Source organism: Anomaloglossus baeobatrachus, chromosome 3 (assembly GCF_048569485.1).
Source record: "Anomaloglossus baeobatrachus isolate aAnoBae1 chromosome 3, aAnoBae1.hap1, whole genome shotgun sequence".
Lineage (NCBI taxonomy): Eukaryota > Metazoa > Chordata > Amphibia > Anura > Aromobatidae > Anomaloglossus > Anomaloglossus baeobatrachus.
In genome coordinates this window covers 490,671,929-490,694,640 of record NC_134355.1, presented here as the reverse complement: position 1 = coordinate 490,694,640, position 22,712 = coordinate 490,671,929, and the positions used below count along the sequence as shown (strand labels likewise).

The window sequence follows — 22,712 nt, the reverse complement described above, 5'->3', positions numbered from 1 at the left end:
TGGAGATAGAATTATACTTTTAGATGGGTGCTTGAAGCTGAATGCAACAGAGCAATTAGTATGTTTGATCTAAGAGTACTCAGGGGATAACGTGGGCCATCCTGGATGTACAAGTGAATCTCCCCAAATTTTTGAATGGCCTTTTCTTAACAATCCTGTGAAGGCTGCAGTTATTCCAGTTGCTTGTGCACCTTTTTCTACCACACTTTGTCCTTCCATTCAACTTTCCATTAATATGCATGGATACAGTATTCTGTAAACAGCCAACTTCTTTAGTAATGACCTTTTGTGGCTTACCCTCCTTGTGGAGTGTGTCAGTGACTGCCCTCTGGACATTTGTCAAGTCAGCAGTCTTCCCCATGATTGTGTAGCCTACCGAACCAGACTAAGGGACCATTTTAAATGCTTTGGAAGCCTTTGCAGGTGTTTAGTGGTAATTATTCTTAATTTCTGAGATAATGACTTTTGGGTTTTCATTCGCTATACGCCATAATCGTCAACATTAACAGTAATAAACACTTGAAATAGATCACTCTGTTTGTAATGTCTCTCTATATAATACATGCATTTCCCTTTTTATATTGAATTATTGAAATAAATTAACCCTTTAATGATATTCTAATTTACTGAGATGCACATATATATCTCTATTTGTTTAACACAAAACATGCTGATTTAAACCATACAGATAGAGCCAAGTTTATCTTATCACAGATAGCAAAGCACTGGACAAAAGAAAAGTGTACTAACACCAAACTGAACATGGGTCATTGGTTTACTCAATGCTAAATTGAAGATCATCTTACTTAAGAGGATTCATTTAAGTCATTATTATTATTAATAACTAGAAGGTGGCCCGATTCTACGCATGGGGTATTCTAGAATTTACGTATTGTGTAGTTAATGTATGATTTTTGTTATATATATATATATATATATAGATGTTGTTGTGTGTAGTTACCAAGTGTTTGTGTAGGGCGCTGTACATGTTCTGGGTGTTGTCTGGGTGTGGCGGGGGGTGAGAGCAGTGTTGTTTGTGTGTTGCGTTGTGTGTGTTGCGTTGTTTGTGGAGCGCTGTGTGTGTGTTGCGTGGTTTGTGTGGGGTGTGTGTGTGTGTTTTGGTGGGAGGTATGTTTTGTGCAATGTGTGTGTTGTGCGGTATGTGCGTATATTTGTGTATGCCGCGCTGTTTGTGTGTTGGGTGTTGTGTGTGTGCGGCGTTGTCTGTGTGTGTGGGTGTCTGTGTAGGGCGGTGTTTGTGGTTCCCAGTGTGTGTGTGGTGTGTTGTGCAGTGCATGTGTGGCAGTGTGTGTGTGTTTTGGGGGGAGGTGTGCACCCCCCATCGTGCTCCATCCCCCATGCTGCGCACCCCCCATCGTGCTCCATCCCTCATGCTGTGCACCCCCCATCGTGCTCCATCCCCCATGCTGCGCACCCCCCCATCGTGCTCCATCCCCCATGCTGCGCACCCCTCATCATGCTCCATCCCCGATGCTACGCACCCCCCATCGTGCTCCATCCCCCATGCTGCGCAATCCCCATCGTGCTCCATCCCCCATGCTGCACACCCCCATCATGCTCCATCCCCAATGCTGCGCAATCCCCATCGTGCTCCATCCCCCATGCTGCGCATTCCCCATCGTGCTCCATCCACCATGCTGCGTACTCCAAAACGTGCTCTATCCCCCATGCTGCGCACTCCCCATCGTGCTCCATCCCCCATGCTGCGCACTCCCAAACGTGCTCCATCCCCCATGCTGCGCACTCCCCATCGTGCTCCATCCCCCATGCAGCGCACCCCCCATCGTGCTCCATCCCCCATGCTGCGCACCCCCCATCGTGCTCCATCCCCCATGCTGCGCAATCCCCATCGTGCTCCATCCCCCATGCTGCGCACCCCCCATCGTGCTCCATACCCCATGCTGTGCACCCCCCATCGTGCTCCATCCCCCATGCTGAGCACTCCCCATCGTGCTCCATCCCCCATGCTGCGCATTCCCCATCGTGCTCCATCCCCCATGCTGAGCACTCCCAAACGTGCTCCATCCCCCATGCTGCGCATTCCCCATCGTGCTCCATCCCCCATGCTGCGCACCCCCCATCGTGCTCCATCCCCCATGCTGCACACTCCCCATCGTGCTCCATCCCCCATGCTGCGCACCCCCCATCGTGCTCCACAGTCACACATCAGACAGTATACACGCACACATCTGATCGCATACACTCACACACACACCCCACTTCTCCCTGTGCCCACCGGTGGGCGGTCCCAGCAGCTGTGCTGCACGCCGTGCTCCTCTGCCGACACTCACAGATCCGATCGCATACACTCACACACACACACTTACACATCAGAACACACTCACACACATCCGATCGCATACACTCACACACCCACACTGACGATATCGCACATACGCGCTCACACAATCACAACATCCGGAGATACCACATGCTTCCGGCCATGTGATCCTCCGGCAGGTCTTGGAAGGTCACTTCATGCACAGGATCGCCGCCGAGAAGCAAGTGATATCACGGGATGTTGTGAGTGTGTGGATGCGATCTGATGTGTGTGTGAGGTGTGTGTGAGTGAGTGTGATCTGATGTGTGTGTGTGTCTGTTCTTATGTGTGTGCGTGTGTGTGTGTTCCGCCGCTGCAAGACCTTGATGCGCTCAACTCGGGGCGAGAGGCCATTCCGTGTGGGGGGCAGAGCCTGGGCGAGCGGCCAATCCGTGCGGGGGGGGGGGGCGGAGGCGAGGCAAGCGGCCAATCCGTGCGGGGGGAGGAGCCGAGGCGAGCGGCCAATCCGTTAGGCCGAGCTGCCAATCCGTGCGGGTGGCGGGGCCATGGCGAGCCCAGCGGCCAATCCGCTGTTTGTCACTGTAAGGACATGGCCAATCCGTGCGGGGGGGGGCGGAGCCGAGGCGAGGTGAGCGGCCAATCCGTGCGGGGGAGGAGGCGAGGCGAGCGGCCAATCCGTGCGGGGGGAGGGGCCATGGCGAGCCCAGCTGCCAATCCGCTGTTTGTCACTGTAAGGACATGGCCAATCCGTGCGGAGGGGGGCGGAGCCGAGGCGAGGTGAGCGGCCAATCCGTGCGGGGGAGGAGGCGATGCGAGCGGCCAATCCATGCGGGGGGAGGGGCCATGGCGAGCCCAGCTGCCAATCCGCTGTTTGTCACCGTAAGGACACAATTTTGGAGCAAGACAGACAGACAGACAGACAGAATAAGGCAATTATATATATAGATGATTATAGCGCCATTTATTCCATGGTGCTTTACATGTGAAAGGGATATACATAAAAGGGACAGGTACAATAATCATAAACAATACAAGGTACAGGAGGACAAAGCTCCCTGCCCGTGAGGGCTCACAGTCTACGAGGGATGGGTGAGGATACAGTAGGTCAAGGTAGAGCTGGTCGTGCGGTGCTGTATCAGACTGAGGATTACGGCAGGTTGTAGGCTTAGGCATCAAGATGTTGTGATATTTGTCTCGTTAAATTGGTCATGTCTATAGATCATTTTACAAAGATCTTCTGAACAATGCTTGAGTGCCCCATTGACTTCCATGATATATGGTACAAGTGGAGCCCGTTCGAGCCTCCAACTGCTTGTTACAAGTACTAAGCACCCGAGCATGGTAGTGTTTGCTCATTACTACTAGCGATGTCTGGATATCATGGACAGTCGTGAGTATGAGACATAAAGCAATGATCATGAAGACAGACGTTTTAGTGGACTTGTATCAGTAATCCTAAATGCTACAATCAGCCCCCACCTTGTCTGAATTGGCTCATTATGGGGAAAAAATTCCAATCTACTACATAGAAAATAAAGAAAAGGTTTACTTTAAACCACAGCAAATCTGGACAGCAGATACTATAAAGCTATTAGTTCTGGTATGCATTTATAAGTGTTCATTCTGAATGGACAGAAAAAGGTAGAAAATAGTAATGGACTTGTGAGCTATAGAAATAATGTGGGAAAGAAGGTGGTGAGGAGTTATCTGGACGGACGTTATAGCATAAGGCAAGAACGATAAGAAAGTGGAATATTGAGTATGCAAGGAGAAGAATGAGAGACGAAAGATAACGGGTGTAAAAGCAGCTTCAAGCCGTGAGCGACATTTCCCTCTATTGGAACCCTGCTGACATCTCATTCAACGCTGAGAGGAAGCGCCCCCTGCCTCCTCACCTCATTCATTAAAAGCACCACACATAAATGACAGCTAGGGGATTCAGCTGCGTTCGCTCTTGCAGCTGCAGCATGATGATCAGCTCAAGATGGAGCGATCCCAAGTCCTGGCTATTCCTCCGGGTTACTTAGCTTTACAGCTTGCTACACTTGCACTACTCTTATGTACCTGTAGTGTCGAGTGACAGTCTTGCCTGAGATTGACCTGACGTGTGTCACCTGGCTTCTACTACCTGATCCCAGCTCTCCAGTTACTGCACCGCAGCTGTCCGGAAGAGAGATCACTCCGCGGCTTCAGAGTCTCGTGTGTAAGTTTGTTTCTTGCTATTACATAGAGATATGGTAATATTTATTTCTATACTCACTTATATAGCGCTATTAATTCCACAGCACTTTACAGATGTGATTTATCTTTTAGTAATGTATGCTTCATTACCGGCATCTGAAATACCAGATCAAATCCCAAATACTTGTTATCCATATTCTATGATCCTTCACTAAAGACACTAAATATTTCCCCATCTGCACTTATTATACTCCTATTATTATTGTTAATTATTATTTCATGTTTTTTTCAGCTAAAAATGCCTTAATTAGTTTTTGAAGGATAGAACTCCTACCTATTATAGTCTATGAGGATGTTCACAAATCCATGTATTTTTGGAGAACACATAGAGTCCTGTCTGATTTTAGTCTATGGGTCAATGGAGATAATCAGACGGCACTCGGATGCCATCTGGGCTGTTTGATTTCCATGTTTGATCGAAGAAGCTGCAGATAGATGCAAAAATACGGATGAAACTCATGGCAAAAACTGACACACTGATAAAAAATGGTCCGTTTCACTGATATCTGAAGGAGCCTTTACTGAAGGGAGAGAAGACAGTGATGATCCTCTCCATCACCCGACAAGCAAGGCTGCTCATAATACTGCAGCATTACCGGTATCTCCAGCAGAGGTGTAGACTGATACGCGGTAGGGGTGAAGAAGTTCACTATCTAATTCTCTAACAGTTTACAACTATTTGTTAATTACCTTATTCCCTTTAATGACTGTGTTCAATGAGACAACATTCATGTTCCTTTATTCTTCACAGTCCTAATTTAATACAATAAGAATGTTTAAAGAGCAAGATATAATGCCCAATTTGCCCCAAATCATCATGAAAATGAGTTTTTCATCAGAGAATGCTAGCGTTCACCTTGTGTTCTTTAGAAAGTGAATACTATGAATAATTATAAGGACTTCCTTGTTACAGAGTCTTACTAGGGCTTAACGCTGTCTTTCTGACATTCTCACTAACGTGGAAAACCAATGTAGTGGACTTTGCAAAATTGCAAAAAAATATAGCGTTAATCTAATTCTGAAATATCATTAAATTTAGTATCTGCGAACATTTCTATATCACTATTTCAAAAAAGATTGACCCCCACATCCAATAGGTGTGAACAGGTGCTAGCTGAAAACATAATATAACTACAAAAACACATACAGCTGCACTCTAGAATGTTAAAAATGAATAAGGCAACTCTGGTATGGTATCTGATATTGTTGGTTATAAATAACTTAATGACAAAATGTATAATTGGTGGAGGAAGGTTGAACTAGATGGACCTAGGTTTTTTCAAACCATGTAACTATGTAATTACTGCTATAGGAATATTTAAAAAAAGAGATACTTTGATTATGTATTGGCCAATGCATGTGAGCCCAATAGCTACGACAAGGTGATCTCTTATATATCGAGACCCTAACTTGAAATGCCGCTATCTGGGTTAAAAAACTACATATCTGGGCAGAAAGGCTCCAGCTATAAAGGAGGATGGACACACCCTGGATATAGGGCGGAGTGCTCAGTCAGAAAGAAATGAACTACAAATATATATATATATATATATATACAAAAAAAACCTGACCCCTACATCCAATAGATGTGAACAGGTGCCATCTGAAAATGCAATATAACTACAAAAATAGTGCAACTGTTTGTATTTTTGTTGTTATATTGTGTTTTCAGCTGGCACCTGTTCACACCTCTTGCATGTGCGGATCAGTCTTTTTTTTTATATATTTGTAGTAATTTCTTTCTGACTGAGTACTCCGCCCTATAAGCAGGCTGTGTCCATCCTCCTTTTATAGCTGGATCCTTTCTGCCCAGACGTATAGGTTTTTAACCCAGATAGAAGCATTTGAGTGAGGATCCCGGTATATAGAGATATAACTTGCCGCTTGTTATTGGGCTCACATGCATTGGCTAATACCCAAGCTAAATATCTCTTTTTTCATATATTCCTATAGCAGTAATGCAGTACCAGAGTTCCCTTATTCATTGTTAGCATTTTAGCGTGCAGCTGTCTATGCATTTTGCAATTATATTGTGTTTTCAGTTGGCACCTGTTCACACCTATTGGATGTGTGGGTCAGGTTTTTTTTTTTATATATTTGTATTAATTTCTTTCTGATTGAGCACTCTGCCCTATAACCAGGGTGTGTCCATCGTGCTTTATAGCTGGATCCATTCTTCCCAGACATGTAGGTTTTTAACCCAGATAGCCGCATTACAAGTTAGGGTCCCGATATATAGAAGATCACCTTGCCGTGGTGACCGGGCTCACATGCACAATACATAAGCAAAATATTTATTTTTTTCAAATATTCCTATAGCAGTAATGCAATACCAGAGTTCCCTTATTCATTGTTAGCATTTTACAGTGCAGCTGTATGTATTTTTGTATTTCCATATCTTTGACATACTCCGGAGTGGCTCTGAGACGTTTTCACTCTTCTTCACTTTTATTGTCCTCTACCAGTACTTAACTGACCCTATTTACTACTTCTATGATTAAGATGATTGGATTCATAATAGAAAAATGTAATGGCCGATATTTGGCTAATGATGGCTATGTTTTCATACAGAATACAAGGGTATGTCATAAACTTTATACGACAGGAGTTTTTGACACTATGTTAACACTGCGAGGACAATAAATATGGAAATGTATAGTTTAGTGCAGAGGAGATGTACAGGGTACCACTGCAGAAAGCCATGTCACTTGGCTTCTTAAGGAGGATCTGTCAACTCTCCTGACACATCTGATCTAGTAAACACTTGGAATCTTCATGAAAAAATAATAATAAATAATTCATGAGTGTCTTTTCCAAGAATGCTATGTGGTGCCATGCCTCTGATAACAATTTTGGAAATGTAATAATTGATTAGTCCCATTTTCCTTTTCAATAGGGCATGTCGCTTAAGCCTGCTTTACATGTTACGATTTCGCATACGATATCGTATGCGATCGTACCCGCCCCCATCGTTTGTGCGGCACGTTCAATTTTGTTGAATGTGCCGCACAAACGATTAACCCTCGTCACACGTACTTACTCGTCCATACGACCTCGATGTGGGCGGCGAACGTCCACTTCCTGGAGTGGGAGGGACGTTCGGCGTCACATCGATGTCACGCGGCAGCCGGCCAATAGAAGCGGTGGGGCGGAGATGAGCGGGATGTAAACATCCCGCCCACCTCCTTCCTTCAGCATTGCCGGCGGGAGCTGCGGACGGAGGTAAGCTGTCGTTCAATGTTCCCGGGCTGTCACACACTGCGATGTGTGCTGCCTCGGGAACATTGCATAACCACACGTTCAATTTTTGAGGAATGAACGACGTGCATGCGATGAACGGATTTTCGTTCAATCGTAATTGCACGGAGGTTTTACATGCTACAATCATACTTACGATGCCGGATGTGCATCACTTACGACGTGACCCCGCCGACACATCATAAGATTTATTGTAGCATGTAAAGCGCCCTTTACACTGTCAGAACTAACAGGAAAGTGAATGAGTTGTAAGACAAAATGACCAGGAATTATTAAAAGTTAAATCAGGAAAACTGACTGGTCCTCTTTAAAGTTTGATCTTAGATTTGTCAAAGATCTGAATGATGCTAATTTAGACGCTATCATTCATGTACAGGTATCATGTAGTTAGCACTTACCATATCATAGATTCAAAGTGACATGGCAGGAGTAAGCATTGTAATCATCTGGTCTGTAGTTCTTTCCATTGACCCAGTATTTTCTTTTTTTTTTATAGGATATATGTACTAAGAACATATCTATTTTTGGAGTCAAGGAAAGGGTCCTAGATATCCACAGTGCATAGAAACACCTGTAACACTGAACTCCATGTAAGCTTTGCCTGAGGAAGGGTCTAATTTACCGTTCCATCTTATCTATTAATACATTTTGTTGGGGTTTATTAAGGGTTTTTCTCAGTGGCTACATTTGCAGGCATTGAATGATTAACAAGAGTCGCATCCATAGATGGGGAATGGGCTGTCCCTATCATGCACATAGCGGGTAGTCTTTAAATTTGAAGACAATTTATACCACTGGTATCCTTCAATATTGCACATTGAGTCAACACAGACACAAGTTGTCAAATAAGACTTTAGTCTCCAAAGTATGTTTACATACTCCCTTGAAAGAGCATAAAGTGATGTCACTATGTAGGAATATTTCCGACAGTCATTTGACAGTACATTTTTAATGAACCCATAAATAGCAAATCATAAGGATAAAAACAGAGTAAAGGCTGCTTTACACACAACGATATCGCTAGCAATCTCGTTAGCGATGTGACACGCCCAGATCATTGTTACGATTTGCCGAGATCGCTCATAGATCATTTTGTAGCGGTCACACGTACACATCTCACAAACGATGCTACATTGTTCAGCGATATATTGTTTGACCAAGGCGGTCGTGTGGATGTTGTTCGTAGTTGGCAGGGTGTCAAACGGAGCAATATGTCTGCTGCATTCCAAACGATGAACAATATTTTGAAACTGAACGACGTGTCAATGTTCAATTTTCACCCTATTTGCGATCGTTCGGAGTCGCACGTAGGTGTCACACGCAACGATGTCGCTAATGATGACGGAAGTGCGTCACGAAAACCGTGACCCAGGCGACATATCATCAGATAAATCGTAGTGTTTAAAAAGCGGCCTTTAAAGGGAATCTGTCAGCAGTTTTTTTTCTATGTAAACTGAAGCCAGCATGCTGCAACGGTTAAAACAGAAAATTCAGGGATGCCTGTCTTGTCATGGTCCGATCTGTTGTTTATTTGCTATGAATGTTTAAGCAGCAGAACTCTTATCATTGCCCGGACTATATTATCACACGCATGGCAGTCTGGCACGCCCCCTCTTCTGATTGACACCTTACTGTCAATGCACAATCTCTATAGAGAGCCTTGTGTGGGTGGGACAGCTCTGTCAGCTCTGCTACATGGCTAAATCTAAAAATTCTCATTGTGTCAAAACAGCTGCACCCAGTAATCTAAGTGACACATCCTTGGATTTAGGATCTCTTTGCCTACATTATGCTGCTCTCAGATGAGGTAGAAAAAAACCTGCTGACAGATTCCCTTTAGGTCACACTGCAAGCATAAATAACCCAATGATGTCTAACTACAAGAGAACAGACACAGCGGTGTTCCAGTACAGTGTTAATAAACACAGTGATATCACAGTACAGAGATAATAAACAGTGATGTCACAGTATAGGGGTAAGATATACAGTGATGTCACAGTATAGAGGTAATATATACAGTGATGTCACAGTATAGAGGTAATATATACAGTGATGTCACAGTATAGAGGTAATATATACAGTGATGTCACAGTATAGAGGTAATATATACAGTGATGTCACAGTATAGAGGTAATATATACAGTGATGTCACAGTATAGAGGTAATATATACAGTGATGTTACAGTACAGAGATAATAACCAGTGATGTCACAGTATAGAGGTAATATATACAGTAATGTCAGAGTATAGAGGTAAGATATACAGTGATGTCACAGTATAGAGGTAATATATACAGTGATGTCACAGTATAGAGGTAATATATACAGTGATGTCACAGTATAGAGGTAATATATACAGTGATGTCACAGTATAGAGGTAATATATACAGTGATGTCACAGTATAGAGGTAATATATACAGTGATGTTACAGTACAGAGATAATAACCAGTGATGTCACAGTATAGAGGTAATATATACAGTAATGTCAGAGTATAGAGGTAATAGATACAGTGATGTCTCAGTATAGAGGTAATATATACAGTAATGTAACAGTATAGAGGTAAGATATACAGTGATGTCACAGTATAAAGGTAAGATATACAGTGATGTCACCGTATAGAGGTAAGATATACAGTGATGTCACAGTATAGAGGTAAGATATACAGTGATGTCACAGTATAGAGGTAATATATACAGTGATGTCACAGTATAGAGGTAAGATATACAGTGATGTCTCGGTATAGTACACAGTAATGTCACAGTATAGGAGTTAAAATAAATAGTGATATCACAGTATAGAGGTAAGATATACAGTGATGTCACAGTATAGAGGTAATATATACAGTGATGTCACAGTATAGAGGTAAGATATACAGTGATGTCTCGGTATAGTACACAGTAATGTCACAGTATAGGAGTTAAAATAAATAGTGATATCACAGTATAGAGGTAAGATATACAATGATGTCACAGTATAGAGGTAATATATACAGTGATGTCACAGTATAGAGGTAAGATATACAGTGATGTCTCGGTATAGTACACAGTAATGTCACAGTATAGGAGTTAAAATAAATAGTGATATCACAGTATAGAAATAATAAACACCAGTGTCATCATAGCACAATGTTCATAAGCTCAATGATGTGATAATATAGGCTTAATAAACACAATGCTATCAGAGTAGAGTGGTGATATTCAGTGTTGCCATTGTAATAAATACAATGTCACAATATAGAGATAAAAAATTCAGTGATGTTACAAGACATAGGTAATAAATAATAAATACAGTTACTCCATCCTACACAGATAAAAATACTTAAAGTTAGTAATGTTACAACACAAAAAGAGTAGTGTTAATTTAGCATGAAGAATAATGAACACTGTAAAGTCATAGTAAAGCATTATGGTACACTAGACGTAACAGAATAGATACAATAACCACAGTGATAAAGCAGCAAAGAGATAATAAATATTAATGATGGGAGCGTTATCGCTGGGCTCCCTTAGATGTAGGATCCAGGTTCATCAGCAGCTCATGCTGGTTCCCATATACACCATACTCCTCAATAGATGTAAAAAATAGGAGATTTATTATGCTATGAAAATACTCTGTATAGGTCTTAAAAACTTTGCAACACATGTATTATGTCTTTTAGACACTTCCTTTGCCTGAAAAGGGGCATGACTGTGTGTTAAAAGGGTGTGCTTTCATGGGAAAGATCTGTGACAAAATATGCAGTACTGGTATAAGAAATGTGCCAAAAATGTTGGCCCAAAATTCCAAACCAAAGTAGTATAACAAGTGGTGTAAACTTAAACTAATGGTCAGATACACCATATTTATCAATCAGTATATTACACCGTGATACATTGGACTCATTGGACTCATAGGATTGTATATTATAATGTCAAATATTTAAACAGTTTTAATAAATCTGCTCAACAGGCTCAACAGGACTGAATCCCACTAAATCATATATTACTAAATGTAGGCACGCACTGTACACTCCTTACTTAACTTTATTGAAGCTGTATGAAAAAAACAAGCCATATATAAATAAACAGGAAGGAAGATTGTTTTAAATAATTAAATACAAGACATAAAATCAGACTAGAAGGATAAAAGTGTTGTGCTTAGTACAGCATTGCAGCACTATACTGTATATAAATTGATAATTTGTCAGTAAACTAAGTGGTGATCTGGGTATGGTCGCAGAGACGTGTATATATATATATATATATATATATATATATACAGTGACATGTAAAACTTTGGGCACCGCTGGTCAAAATTACTGTTATTAAGAACAGCTAAGCAAGCCGACGATGAAATGATCTTTGATAGGCATAAAGTTAAGGATGACACATTTCCTTTGCACTTCAAAATAAACAAAAAAAGTAAAGGGGTAGATGCAAAAGTTTGGGCACCTTGCATGCTTATTACCTGGTAGCACCACCTTGGCAAGTATGACAGCTTGTAAATACTTTTTGTAGAAAGCCAAGAGTTTTTCAATTCTTATTTGAGAGATTTTCATCCATCTTCCTGGGAAAAGTCTTCCAGTTCTGTTAGACTCCTGGGTCGTCATGCATGCACTGCTCTTTTGAGGTCTAGCCACAGATGTTCAATAATGCTCAGATCAGGGGACTGTGAGGGCCATTGTAAAACCTTCAGCTTGCGGCTTTTGACGTGTCTATTGTGATTTTGACGTGAATTTAGGATCATTCTCCATTTGTAAAAGCCATCCTCTTTTCAACTTCAGCTTTTTTTTACAGAAGAAGTTATGTTTGCATCAAGAATTTGTTAAAATTTCATTGAATCCATTCTTCCCTCTACTCGTAAAATGTTTCCCATGCTATTGGCTGCAACACAACCCCAAAGCATGATAGATCCACCCCTTTGCTTAATGGTTGGCTAGATATTTTTCTAGAAATTATGTGCCCTTTTTTCTCCACACATACCATTGTGGCCAAAGATTTCTATTTTAAAGGGAACCTGTCACCAGATTTGGGGCCTATAAGCTGCAGGCCACCACCACTGGGTTCTTGTCTACAGCATACTAACATGCTGTGTAGAACGTAAAAATCACTTTATAATACTTACCTAAATGGTTAGTATGGTGCAGATGGGTCATATGGGCATCTCCATTCTCTGGTGCCGGCGCCTCCTCTTTTGGCCATCTTTGTTGTCCTTCTTCTGAAGCTGGGGTGCATGATGCATCCTACGTCATCCACACTCGCCGGCATTGAGGTCCTGCGCAGTGATTTTTACGTTTTACACAGCGGCCTGGGCTCTTATATACAGAATGTTAGAAGGCTGTATATAAGAGCCCAGTGGTGGTGGCCACTTCTCCTACATTCTCATTATAGAATTCTGAGACTGAATTATATAGTGAGAACGCAGGAGAAATTTTCTTCTGATGACTTTTCCATGAAGGCCACATTTGTGCAGGTGTATCTGAAGATTGTTTTAAATAATTAAATACAAGACATAAAATCAGACTAGAAGGATAAAAGTGTTACGCTTAGTACAGCAATACTCGTACAGCACTATATATATATATATATATATATATATATATATATATAAAAATTGTCAGTAAACTAAGTGGTGATCACTGTACCACAACTTCAGAGTCTGCTAAATCTTCCTGAAGGTCTTTTGCAGTCAAGCAGGAGTTATGAGTTGCCTTTCTGCAATCCTACAAGCAACTCTCATAGAAATGTTGCTTTGTCTTCCAGTCCTTAGCTTGACCTCCACTGTTCCGGTTAACTGCCATTTTTAATTATAACTGTGGAAAGGGCAACTTGAGACCGATTTTCTTATAGCCTTCCTCTGCTTTGTGGGCCTCCACCATTTCCATTTTCAGAGTGCTAGGGTCACACTTGCCAGGTAAGACAAATGTGGCACGTGCGTTCAGACCTGACGCACAACAAAAATACAACAAATACAACAACCCACCCTCAAGTAAGGGGAAACACAGAGGACACTAAAACAACAATGGGCACTAGCACTAGTGAGAGGGGTATATGGGACACCTCCTGCACTCACCTGCAGCCACTCTCCTAGCCAGTCCTTATACAGTCTACTCAACTGTAACCAAGCAGGAACCTGTGACTCAAAGAAACCCTGTAGATACCCTGGCTAGTGCACTGGCAGGTGAGAAATGATAGCCCCACCACTGCACTAATATGACACAAGGAAAGGTAGGACAAACAGAGGAAAACAGCAAACAAAAAGATAAATTCCGATTTCAGGATCACCTCCTCAACAGGACCTTCCACCAAGGCAGCCAGAAAAAAAATATTCGTATCTTCAGCAGGGATTTCTAGGAAACACCACTACTTAAAGCAACAGGGGTGGGGCTACAATGCAGCTAACTTGCTCTGCTAGGAACTGCATGCAACAAAACTGACATTAACTCCTTAGATTTTCTGGATTTCTTGGGGGAATTCTGTCTGTCACAATTGAAGTGTACCCACGATACAACTTACTGACCTCTTTGTAGTTGGGAAAACGTACAAAATCAACAGTGTTAAAAACTTATTTTCCCCACTGTATATATTATAGTTTTTTTATTTTGCTAAATTAAACTTAAAGGAAAGGGCTAGACAGATTTGATTATATTTTTTAAAGGTAATGAACAGTTTATCAACATATACTTTTCTTATATACAGTAGGAAAGTCTTAAAGCAACTATCCACCCTGGGATTGAAAGGCAAGCATTATCATGCTACCTGCTGTCCCATGTGGTCACACCTATTTCTTTTCCTCCTACTTCTATGGTGTAATGGCATGGGAAACACAATGATAAGTCTAATGATTTGTCTTCTTTTCTTGGATTGTGGAATAAGATAGACATTTTAGAAGTGGTTTATATTCACAACTGAACTCCATTTGCTGTTGTGTTTGCCACCTTGGGAACAGTAGGAGAGTAAAGCCAATGTAATAGAATAATCAGCAGGTAATAAACAGAGGGTACCAAGTAGGGTACCTATTCAGTCCAAATATGGAGGGGTGCTTTACTGAATGCATAATGTATATGTTTTCCCCAAGTGACAGTAAAGTATACTCAATGTTCCCTTTTTCATATCTAAATACACTACTCAACTTTGAAATTGTAACACCAATATAGAAAAGTCATGGAACTAAGAAAATCACTTGATTGATTTACAAGTGGATGATGAAAATTAAGAAAAAATAGAAGCTATATATTCAAAACATCTCATTTGTTCAGTAATAGAGTATGAGCGCCATGCACAGAAATGTACTCCTTAGAAAGCAATCAATAAGATTACTAATGGTTGTCTGAGAATGTCCTGCCATGCTAAATCCCCTTCCACACAGAAATCATCAAGATCCTCTGCAGATGGATGTGAGACAGGTCCGCAGGCCATAGTAGAATGTTTGGGCCACACAGACTGCTCACAGTAGCATGCACAACATGGGTTTTCATGTTGAAAAAAAGCTTCTTAGACACTTCATGTTACCTCAAGATGGCCTCTTCATTGGATGGCTCACATGGCCTCCAGATCTATCTCCAGCTATCATTGAGGCCAAGATAAAAGCAGGACTAATTGCTAAAAAGTATACACCTTCATTCCAAACTCCATTGTCATCTTGCTTTGCACCATGATAGCCTTTGCGAATGGTGTTGTGAGGTCAGTGGCACACCTATAGCTGGATATCTGGCTCATTGCCCAATGTCATGCAAACACCTACTGATGGTTTTGGTACACATTATTTGACATCTTAATTTTGGCATTTGACATCTATTTACAAGTGCAGGACAGAATATGTTACTATGCACCATTCAACAAATATGCTGAGACCACATAGAAAGGCCATCACAAGGGAATGTACCACCAGTCCTTCTCCCAGAATTATGGTGTAGGGTGGAATAATGTACAGTATTTGGACCCCTGTAATCTTTATTCCAGGTACATTAACAGCTCGGGGTTGCATTGATTAGGTGCTGGAACCAATGGTAAAACAGTTTCTCTGAAGTGTGAAAAGACCCGCTTTTTAACTAAACAATGCTGTGTAGCATGGTGCTCATGCTATTGGGAGCAGCCTGCATGAACTATGCCTGATATGGTGGATTGTAGTGTCTCTGGACTTGCCTCCCATTGAGCACATGCAAATGCAAAGGGAGCTGCCAGCAGTTGATATTGAGGATTTCCATGCCCAAGTGCATTAAGTGTGGCATGGCGCTCATTCCCAATACTAAAAAAATTGAGATGTTTTAAAAATTTAGTTTTCATTATGTGTCTATCATTTCTATGTCTAATGTTCCTGTGATTATCATAAATTCACAACTATTTTTTCTTGGTATTGTAATTTTAATGAGTAGATCCAAGATTTCGGGTTCATTAATAATTATATCCTGCATATATATATTTATGTATTAGTTTGTAGATGCTACATAAATCCATATGCAGAAAGTTCTGCTTAGGGTTTGCGTATGGCTATGTGCACAAAAGCAGATTATTGGGGGCTCTATATATTAAAAACAAAGTATATTAGATCCTTATAAAGAGACATTATGTAATGAATAAACAGAATTTTGGAGCGACTTAATATTAATCCCAACAGGTAAAATATTATAAAATTATCAATAATGACCTGCCAAAAAGGATGTAGGATGTACTTTGTAAGCATGTATGTACAGATTATCTATATAAAACCCCCCTTTTTTAGATGAATTATCTATAGCTATATGCAATATAATACTGTGCTAGTAGCTATATGGAATGCAATATAATACTAATGTTTTATGCTTTCATCTCTATGTACAGTCGCAAAAACACAAATACAAATGGGAATGCAAAATTATGGGTTTCCAGTTCCTTTAATGCAGTTCCAGTGTGCACTTCATCAGCTGAATAATCTTCATACAAGTTATATGCAGTCCTTATAAAGATCTAAGAGCTCAGCCTCAGAATTGTATTCGGTGGCATGACATTTAAATTGCTATGAAAGATTCAGTGTGCACAAAATCTCATTAACCACCGGCACTTTACTCTACATTAGCAGGCTATACTAATCATTTTCTACCTTTTTTTTGAGCATTTCATCATCATTTTCCTCTCCAGTAAATTTTCACCTGTACACCGTACATGTCCTTTTCATGTCATCCTGTCTAGGAAATGGCCTCAATCTAGTTTAATAGCTAATTTTTACGCTAATGTTTATTTTGTTGGTCTCTAGATCATCAAAATCCAGATTAACAATGCAGAATTCATCAGTGTAAAACTGCCATTGGAAAAGTAATATAAAGTAATGATGGTACCCTTGTTTAGGAGATCTATAACAAGAGACTCAAAGGACAGGAGGAACAAAATTCAGAATTTCAATATGTGTAAAGGGTAATGAAAAAGAATGCAACCCAAAAAAGTCTTATGACACGTTTCAAGTACTCAGTTCTTAGTTTAAGTCTTAAGAGGTACAGGTAGATGAAAAGGTTAACAGCCGCGCTGCTGTGAAAGTAAAATCGAGTCCAAACTATTTGTCCCGAAGAAGGAGAACTATCTCTGAAACGTGTTGACAAAGATCACAATGTAGGGTCGTTACGGGCGTTGGCTGAGGCCTGGGGTTGTAATCATGCACCCGCCCAATGCACTACATGAAAAGGGGTTTGGGTGTGTGGTGGAGTCAGTGTGGTGTGGTTACCTGAGGGCTGCAGGTTCTGTACACAGGCTGTGAATCTTTGTCTGTAGGAATCAAAAACACACTCAGGGTTGCTGTAAAACAATTCAACTTTACTCCAACAAGTAACTTGCCAAAAGACCCAGAGTGAAAGATCTGTATAGTCTCGAGAGCCGGTGAGACTTTGTATATAGCTGGTATGGGAAGAGCTGTGTTGTACGGTATACTAATGCCTGTAAAGAATGTGTGCTTCTCCATGGGGGAAGATGATAGGCTACCCTGAGTTTACCATCCAAACACCCCAGAACTGGCAATGTCGGAATAAGGCACTGATCTTCTCCTGCACTATTTCAGTGTGCCTGCTGACTTCGAAGGCGCTGCTGATATATCTTGCAGTCACCGCTCTGTATCAACCTTCTGTAGTCACTGACTTCAGTCTCCCTTCTACCCAATGCTTCTGCCTGTTTTTCAGTACACTACACCACTTTTTTCCTTTACTACTACTCTCACTTCATCTCTCCACTACTGACTTAAACAAGAAATCCTATCCCCTATACCTCCCCTATCGTGTGGGCTGGGCATTCTTCCTTAACATTTGGAGAGTCCACTGCAATCTGGTGATAGCTGGCAGGACTGTGACATAACCCACATGCAACTTACATATAATACACTAAAAGGCACCATACAGTCAACAGATAAAATATACATTTTCAATACAACAGCTAGAGTCTTATGGGGAATTTGCAGGGCACGGGTCACCCTCCTAAAACAGCACGGCTGTTGACCCTTTCATCTATTTGCCCCCTTGCTTTCCATCAGGTGGCTGCAGCAGCCATTGTTACACATTTAGTTTATACAGTAGTTGTAACTTCACAACTACTAAAGGTGAGGCTTCCTGATGCTTTTGAGGTCCACTATAATGCTTGGATAAGACCCTATCTGCTCTTTTTGCCTCCCTTCTCTTCTTATTTTTAGTTTAATTCATAGCAGTGATGACTATTTTTATTGAGTGTTCAAAATAAGACTTCACTGTGATCAGGTATGTACCGCCAATGGCAGCAAACCATGCAGCTGCTTTGGGGCCTGTGAGTCAGAGGCAGTGTTTTTTTAGCGGCGGTACGTGCTGGTACGGCGTACCGGAAAATCTGAAGAGTGCTGAGGGCCAGCACCTCTGGCTCTGTTCACATGGCTAATTTGTAAACTATACAAATTAGCCATGTGTGGAGTGGAGGCACAAGCAGAGCAGCTACTGGAGCTGCAGGACCTGTGATGATGTCACGTACATGTGACTCGGGTGGGCAGAGCCATGGAGTTTTGCCCAGCGGGAAAGAAGCTGGAGAAGATGGAGGAGTGCAGGGTATGTGAGAGTGGGGTGCAGAGGGCGGCAGGCTGTGCAGGGGGAAGAAGGTTACAGGTGGGATAGTGAGATCAGGCATATGGAGAATTGAGAGACGAGGGGGATGGAGGATGGAGAGATCAGGGGCATCGAGGATGGAAGGAGCAGGGGGATGGGGGATGGAGAGACAAGGGGGATGGAGAATAGAGGGAGCAGGGGGATGGAGGATGGAGGGAACAGGGGGATGGAGAATGGAGGGAGCAGGGTTCATTGAGTTTTGTTTCATCAAACTTGTCTTAGATGGATAAAATAACGCACTATTTCTCGGTCGGTACGGCTCCGGCACACAAAAGACCCCGAACAGACATGGAGACAGAAACAAATCAGATGATAGAGCAGTGGTGGGAGTGTCATGGTTTGGGGCTGCATGACTGCTGCCGGCTGTGGGGAGCTACGTACGGTTCGTTGATGGAACCATGAATGCCAACATGTACTGAAATACTGAGCAGAGCATGATCCCTTACCTTAGTAAACTAGGCCACAGGGCAGCATTAAATTTTACATAATAAGGGGTACTTTGCACACTACGACATCACAGGTGCGATGTCGGTGGGGTCAAATCGAAAGTGATGCACATCCAGCGTCGCTGTCGACATCTGAGTATGTGAATCCTTTTTACTATGATTAACGAGCGCAAAAGCGTTGAAATCATATGATCGGTGTAGCGTCGGTCATTTCCATAATTTCGGAAGGACCGATGTTACGATGTTGTTCCTCGTTCCTGTGGCAGCACACATCGCTGTGTGTGAAGCCGCAGGAGCTAGGAACATCGCCTTACCTGTGTCCCGGCTGCAATGAGAAAGGAAGAAGGTGGGCGGGATGTTTACGTCCCGCTCATCTCTGCCCCCCTGCTTCTATTGGCCGCCTGCCGTGTGATGTCGCTGTGATGCCGCACGACCCGCCCCCTTAGGAAGGAGGCGGTTCGCCGGACAGAACGATGTCGCAGGGCAGGTAAGTGCATGTGAAGCTGCCGTAGCGATAATGTTCGCTATGGCAGCTATCACAAGATATCACAGCTGCGACGGGGGGCGGGGACTATCGCGCTCGGCATCGCTACCATCGGCTTGCGATGTCATAGTGTCCAAAGTACCCCTAATTCATGGAGATGATCAAATTGATTTGATACAAATTCGAATTGAATTTCTTAAAATCTGCAGGTCCAGGTGAATTTGAACAATGAGGGACTCAGATCAGAGGCAATAATGAACATAGAGTGGAATTTAAAATTTATAATTAATCATTATTTCTTTAAGCCTTTTACTGGTGCATTGAATGGGACACAATATACCTCTTTTGCATGTATACCCAGAGGAATGCTTGCAGTTTTGTTTCAGAATTTAGGCACAAAAAGCAGAATGTTCAAAACATTGTTTTAGCTGGGACAAATTTGTAATTTGATTACTTAATTTCTACGATTTTGCAATAATTTTCTATTTTGTTTTTTTTTTTAAAGATTTATTATATTTTTCAGTTACTGATTACCTATTGTCTTTTAGTCATTATCTTTTTACTATCTTACGTCAACTGAAAGAAGGTAACAATAAATCCCAATAGGAAAAAAAAAAGATAGAGGCAAAACTAATCTATTATGACATAGCCAAGTGAGCATCTCGTCTGCTAAATTGTTGGTAATCCAGCAAACTACACCGGTCAGTCACGCGGCACATACCTATCCATCTCAGGATGCATTCCTGACATCTCATCAAAGCTGCGAATGATTTTCAGCATTTCACATACACATCATCAGCTTCTTGCTGTTTTCACTTCTTTCACCATATTCCAGCTGTCATTTTCCCTGTCTCTATACCTGATTCTAGCTGCTGCAATCAAGACTTTCAAAGAGATTGTTCGTCATGTGTTTTCTAAAATGTGCTACCCAATTTATATGGTCTAGCAGCATACACTTCTTTTGAGCATCATGTCTTTCCTTAATTTCTGAGGAAATGCTTAAACAATACTCACCTTTTCTAGAAGGAAATGAAAACAACCATTTTTGGCACTTAAATATGCCCTTCCATTAAGTTTTTTTCCTTCTTTTTACTAAACCTATGTGTGTATGTAGTGTATTACTTCTACCTTCTCTGGTGCTCAGTGTTACTCTGCTCCTCTTCTCAGTGATGTCACTATTCAGACTCTGGGTTACACTGTGCTCTGCATGACCCAGGAGTCTATTTTACAATGTAAATTGTGGAGCCTCATTCTGTGCCTCGCTCTGGCTCCATAAACTTACATTGGAAAAGCCACTTCTGGGTCACATGGAGCGAGAGTGTGACCTGGATAGCTAAAGAAGGTGACATCACTGAGAAGAGCAGAACTACCACAGAAGATGACAAATACCAGAGAAGACAGCGTTAGGTGAGTATAATGATGTGGCACCCTGGACTAGCCAGGTCGTCACAGATAACACACAAACACCCCCACCCCCAGTAGACAGTGACACCAGCCAAACACAAAAACCCTTGTTGCCTCCCTCCAGTGTCTAATGTCCACACCAGGTGGGGCGGAGCCAAGTGGTTGGCCCCACCCACCGAGGAGTTCACAGGCCTGGAGGCGGGAAAAGTGGCAGATAGAGTTTGGAGTTTGAAGAGTGAGGAGTAAACACTTGGGTGTCTGGGTTTGTGGCCCATGCACTGACAGCAAGGTTGGCAGACGGAGGTGGCCGTCTGCAGGAGTGGTGAAGCAACGCGGAACCGTAGGACCGGGGTCGGGTGTTGGCCCGCCGGTACCGACCGGGGAGCGAAGTGAAGCCAGCACTCACAGGCAGGGCCATCGGACCCCGACCAGGCTTGAAGCCGCCGACAATAGTCAAATCCGAATGTGACCGGAACCCCAGGAGTTTCCTAACAGCAAAAGTCCCGATTGAAGGCAACCGCCCACACCATGAGGGTATACAGCTATCGCCTAAGGCTAGAGACCCAAGGGCCAGCGCCTGCGGGCAAACGGGCTCCTCCGGTACCCATACACCGGGGAGCAGACTACCGTTGGGGATCCATAGTAGTCAAACGAGAACATCAAGGTGCAGGGAAAGACAGCCGCCATCACCTGTCCGGGGAGAGACACAGCAGCCGGCTGCAGGACCCGTCCATCCAGCCGTTTGGTTTACCGAGGACTTTGTACATTTCTTACTGAGTGAGTACACCCGTGCCATCCGGCACCGCGCCGCGCTGTCCTTGCAACCCTGCACCTCACCAACCCTGCCTCCCCGTCACATCTTCAGGCCCGGGACCACCGACCCCTACCCACGGAGGGGGAAAACAACATCCCAGCTGCTCCCTACCATCGCTCCCAGGATCCAACAGCAGCGGTGGTGCCCATCTTAACCATGACCCGTGGGTGGCGTCACGGACTAAATCCCCCAAACCAACCACCCTTTTCACTCACGGGCGAGGAGCGCCGCTCGAGTCCCCGGATCCGGACCACCGCTCGAGCCACCGAGCAGCAGCCGCAGCAGCGCCAGACCCGAGCGTTAGCGAGAGCGCAGCAGCGGCAGCGTCCTCCCCGCCCGCGACAACGACACACACATTACACTACATATCCATATTCACATTTAATAAGAAAAAAACATTATGGAAGTGTTCCTTTAACTAATATGGATGCAGCAAAATGGTCAAACTGCTTTAATTATTGTCCTGTAAACACTACCTAAGATATTATAGATAAAATATACAAAGAAGTATTATCGATGCAAGATATATTTATTTCCTATTGCAAACTTGGCTAACAATTAATGGGGCTGGATTGTAGTATCAGATGTAGTCTATAGGGAAAAGTGGCACTGGTTCTGGGGATAATGCAAACTCTTATCCCAATCTCAGCTTTGCAGCCATGTAGTTGAAAGATAAAATAATAAGGGGAAGCTATATTGA

At 42.7% G+C, this 22,712-nt stretch overlaps 1 long non-coding RNA gene across 2 annotated transcripts in view; it reads left to right on the top strand.

The window, feature by feature from the left end:
• Positions 1-4,249: 4,249 nt before the first annotated feature.
• Positions 4,250-22,712, top strand: part of LOC142296709 (uncharacterized) — an 86,527-nt gene continuing 68,064 nt past the window's right edge. The window contains exons 1-2 of one of the 2 annotated variants that reach the window (XR_012751688.1): positions 4,250-4,505; positions 8,298-8,391. This is a non-coding gene — a long non-coding RNA (uncharacterized LOC142296709). The remainder of the gene's footprint in view (positions 4,506-8,297; positions 8,392-22,712) is intronic. The other variant, XR_012751687.1, reaches the window with a different exon arrangement.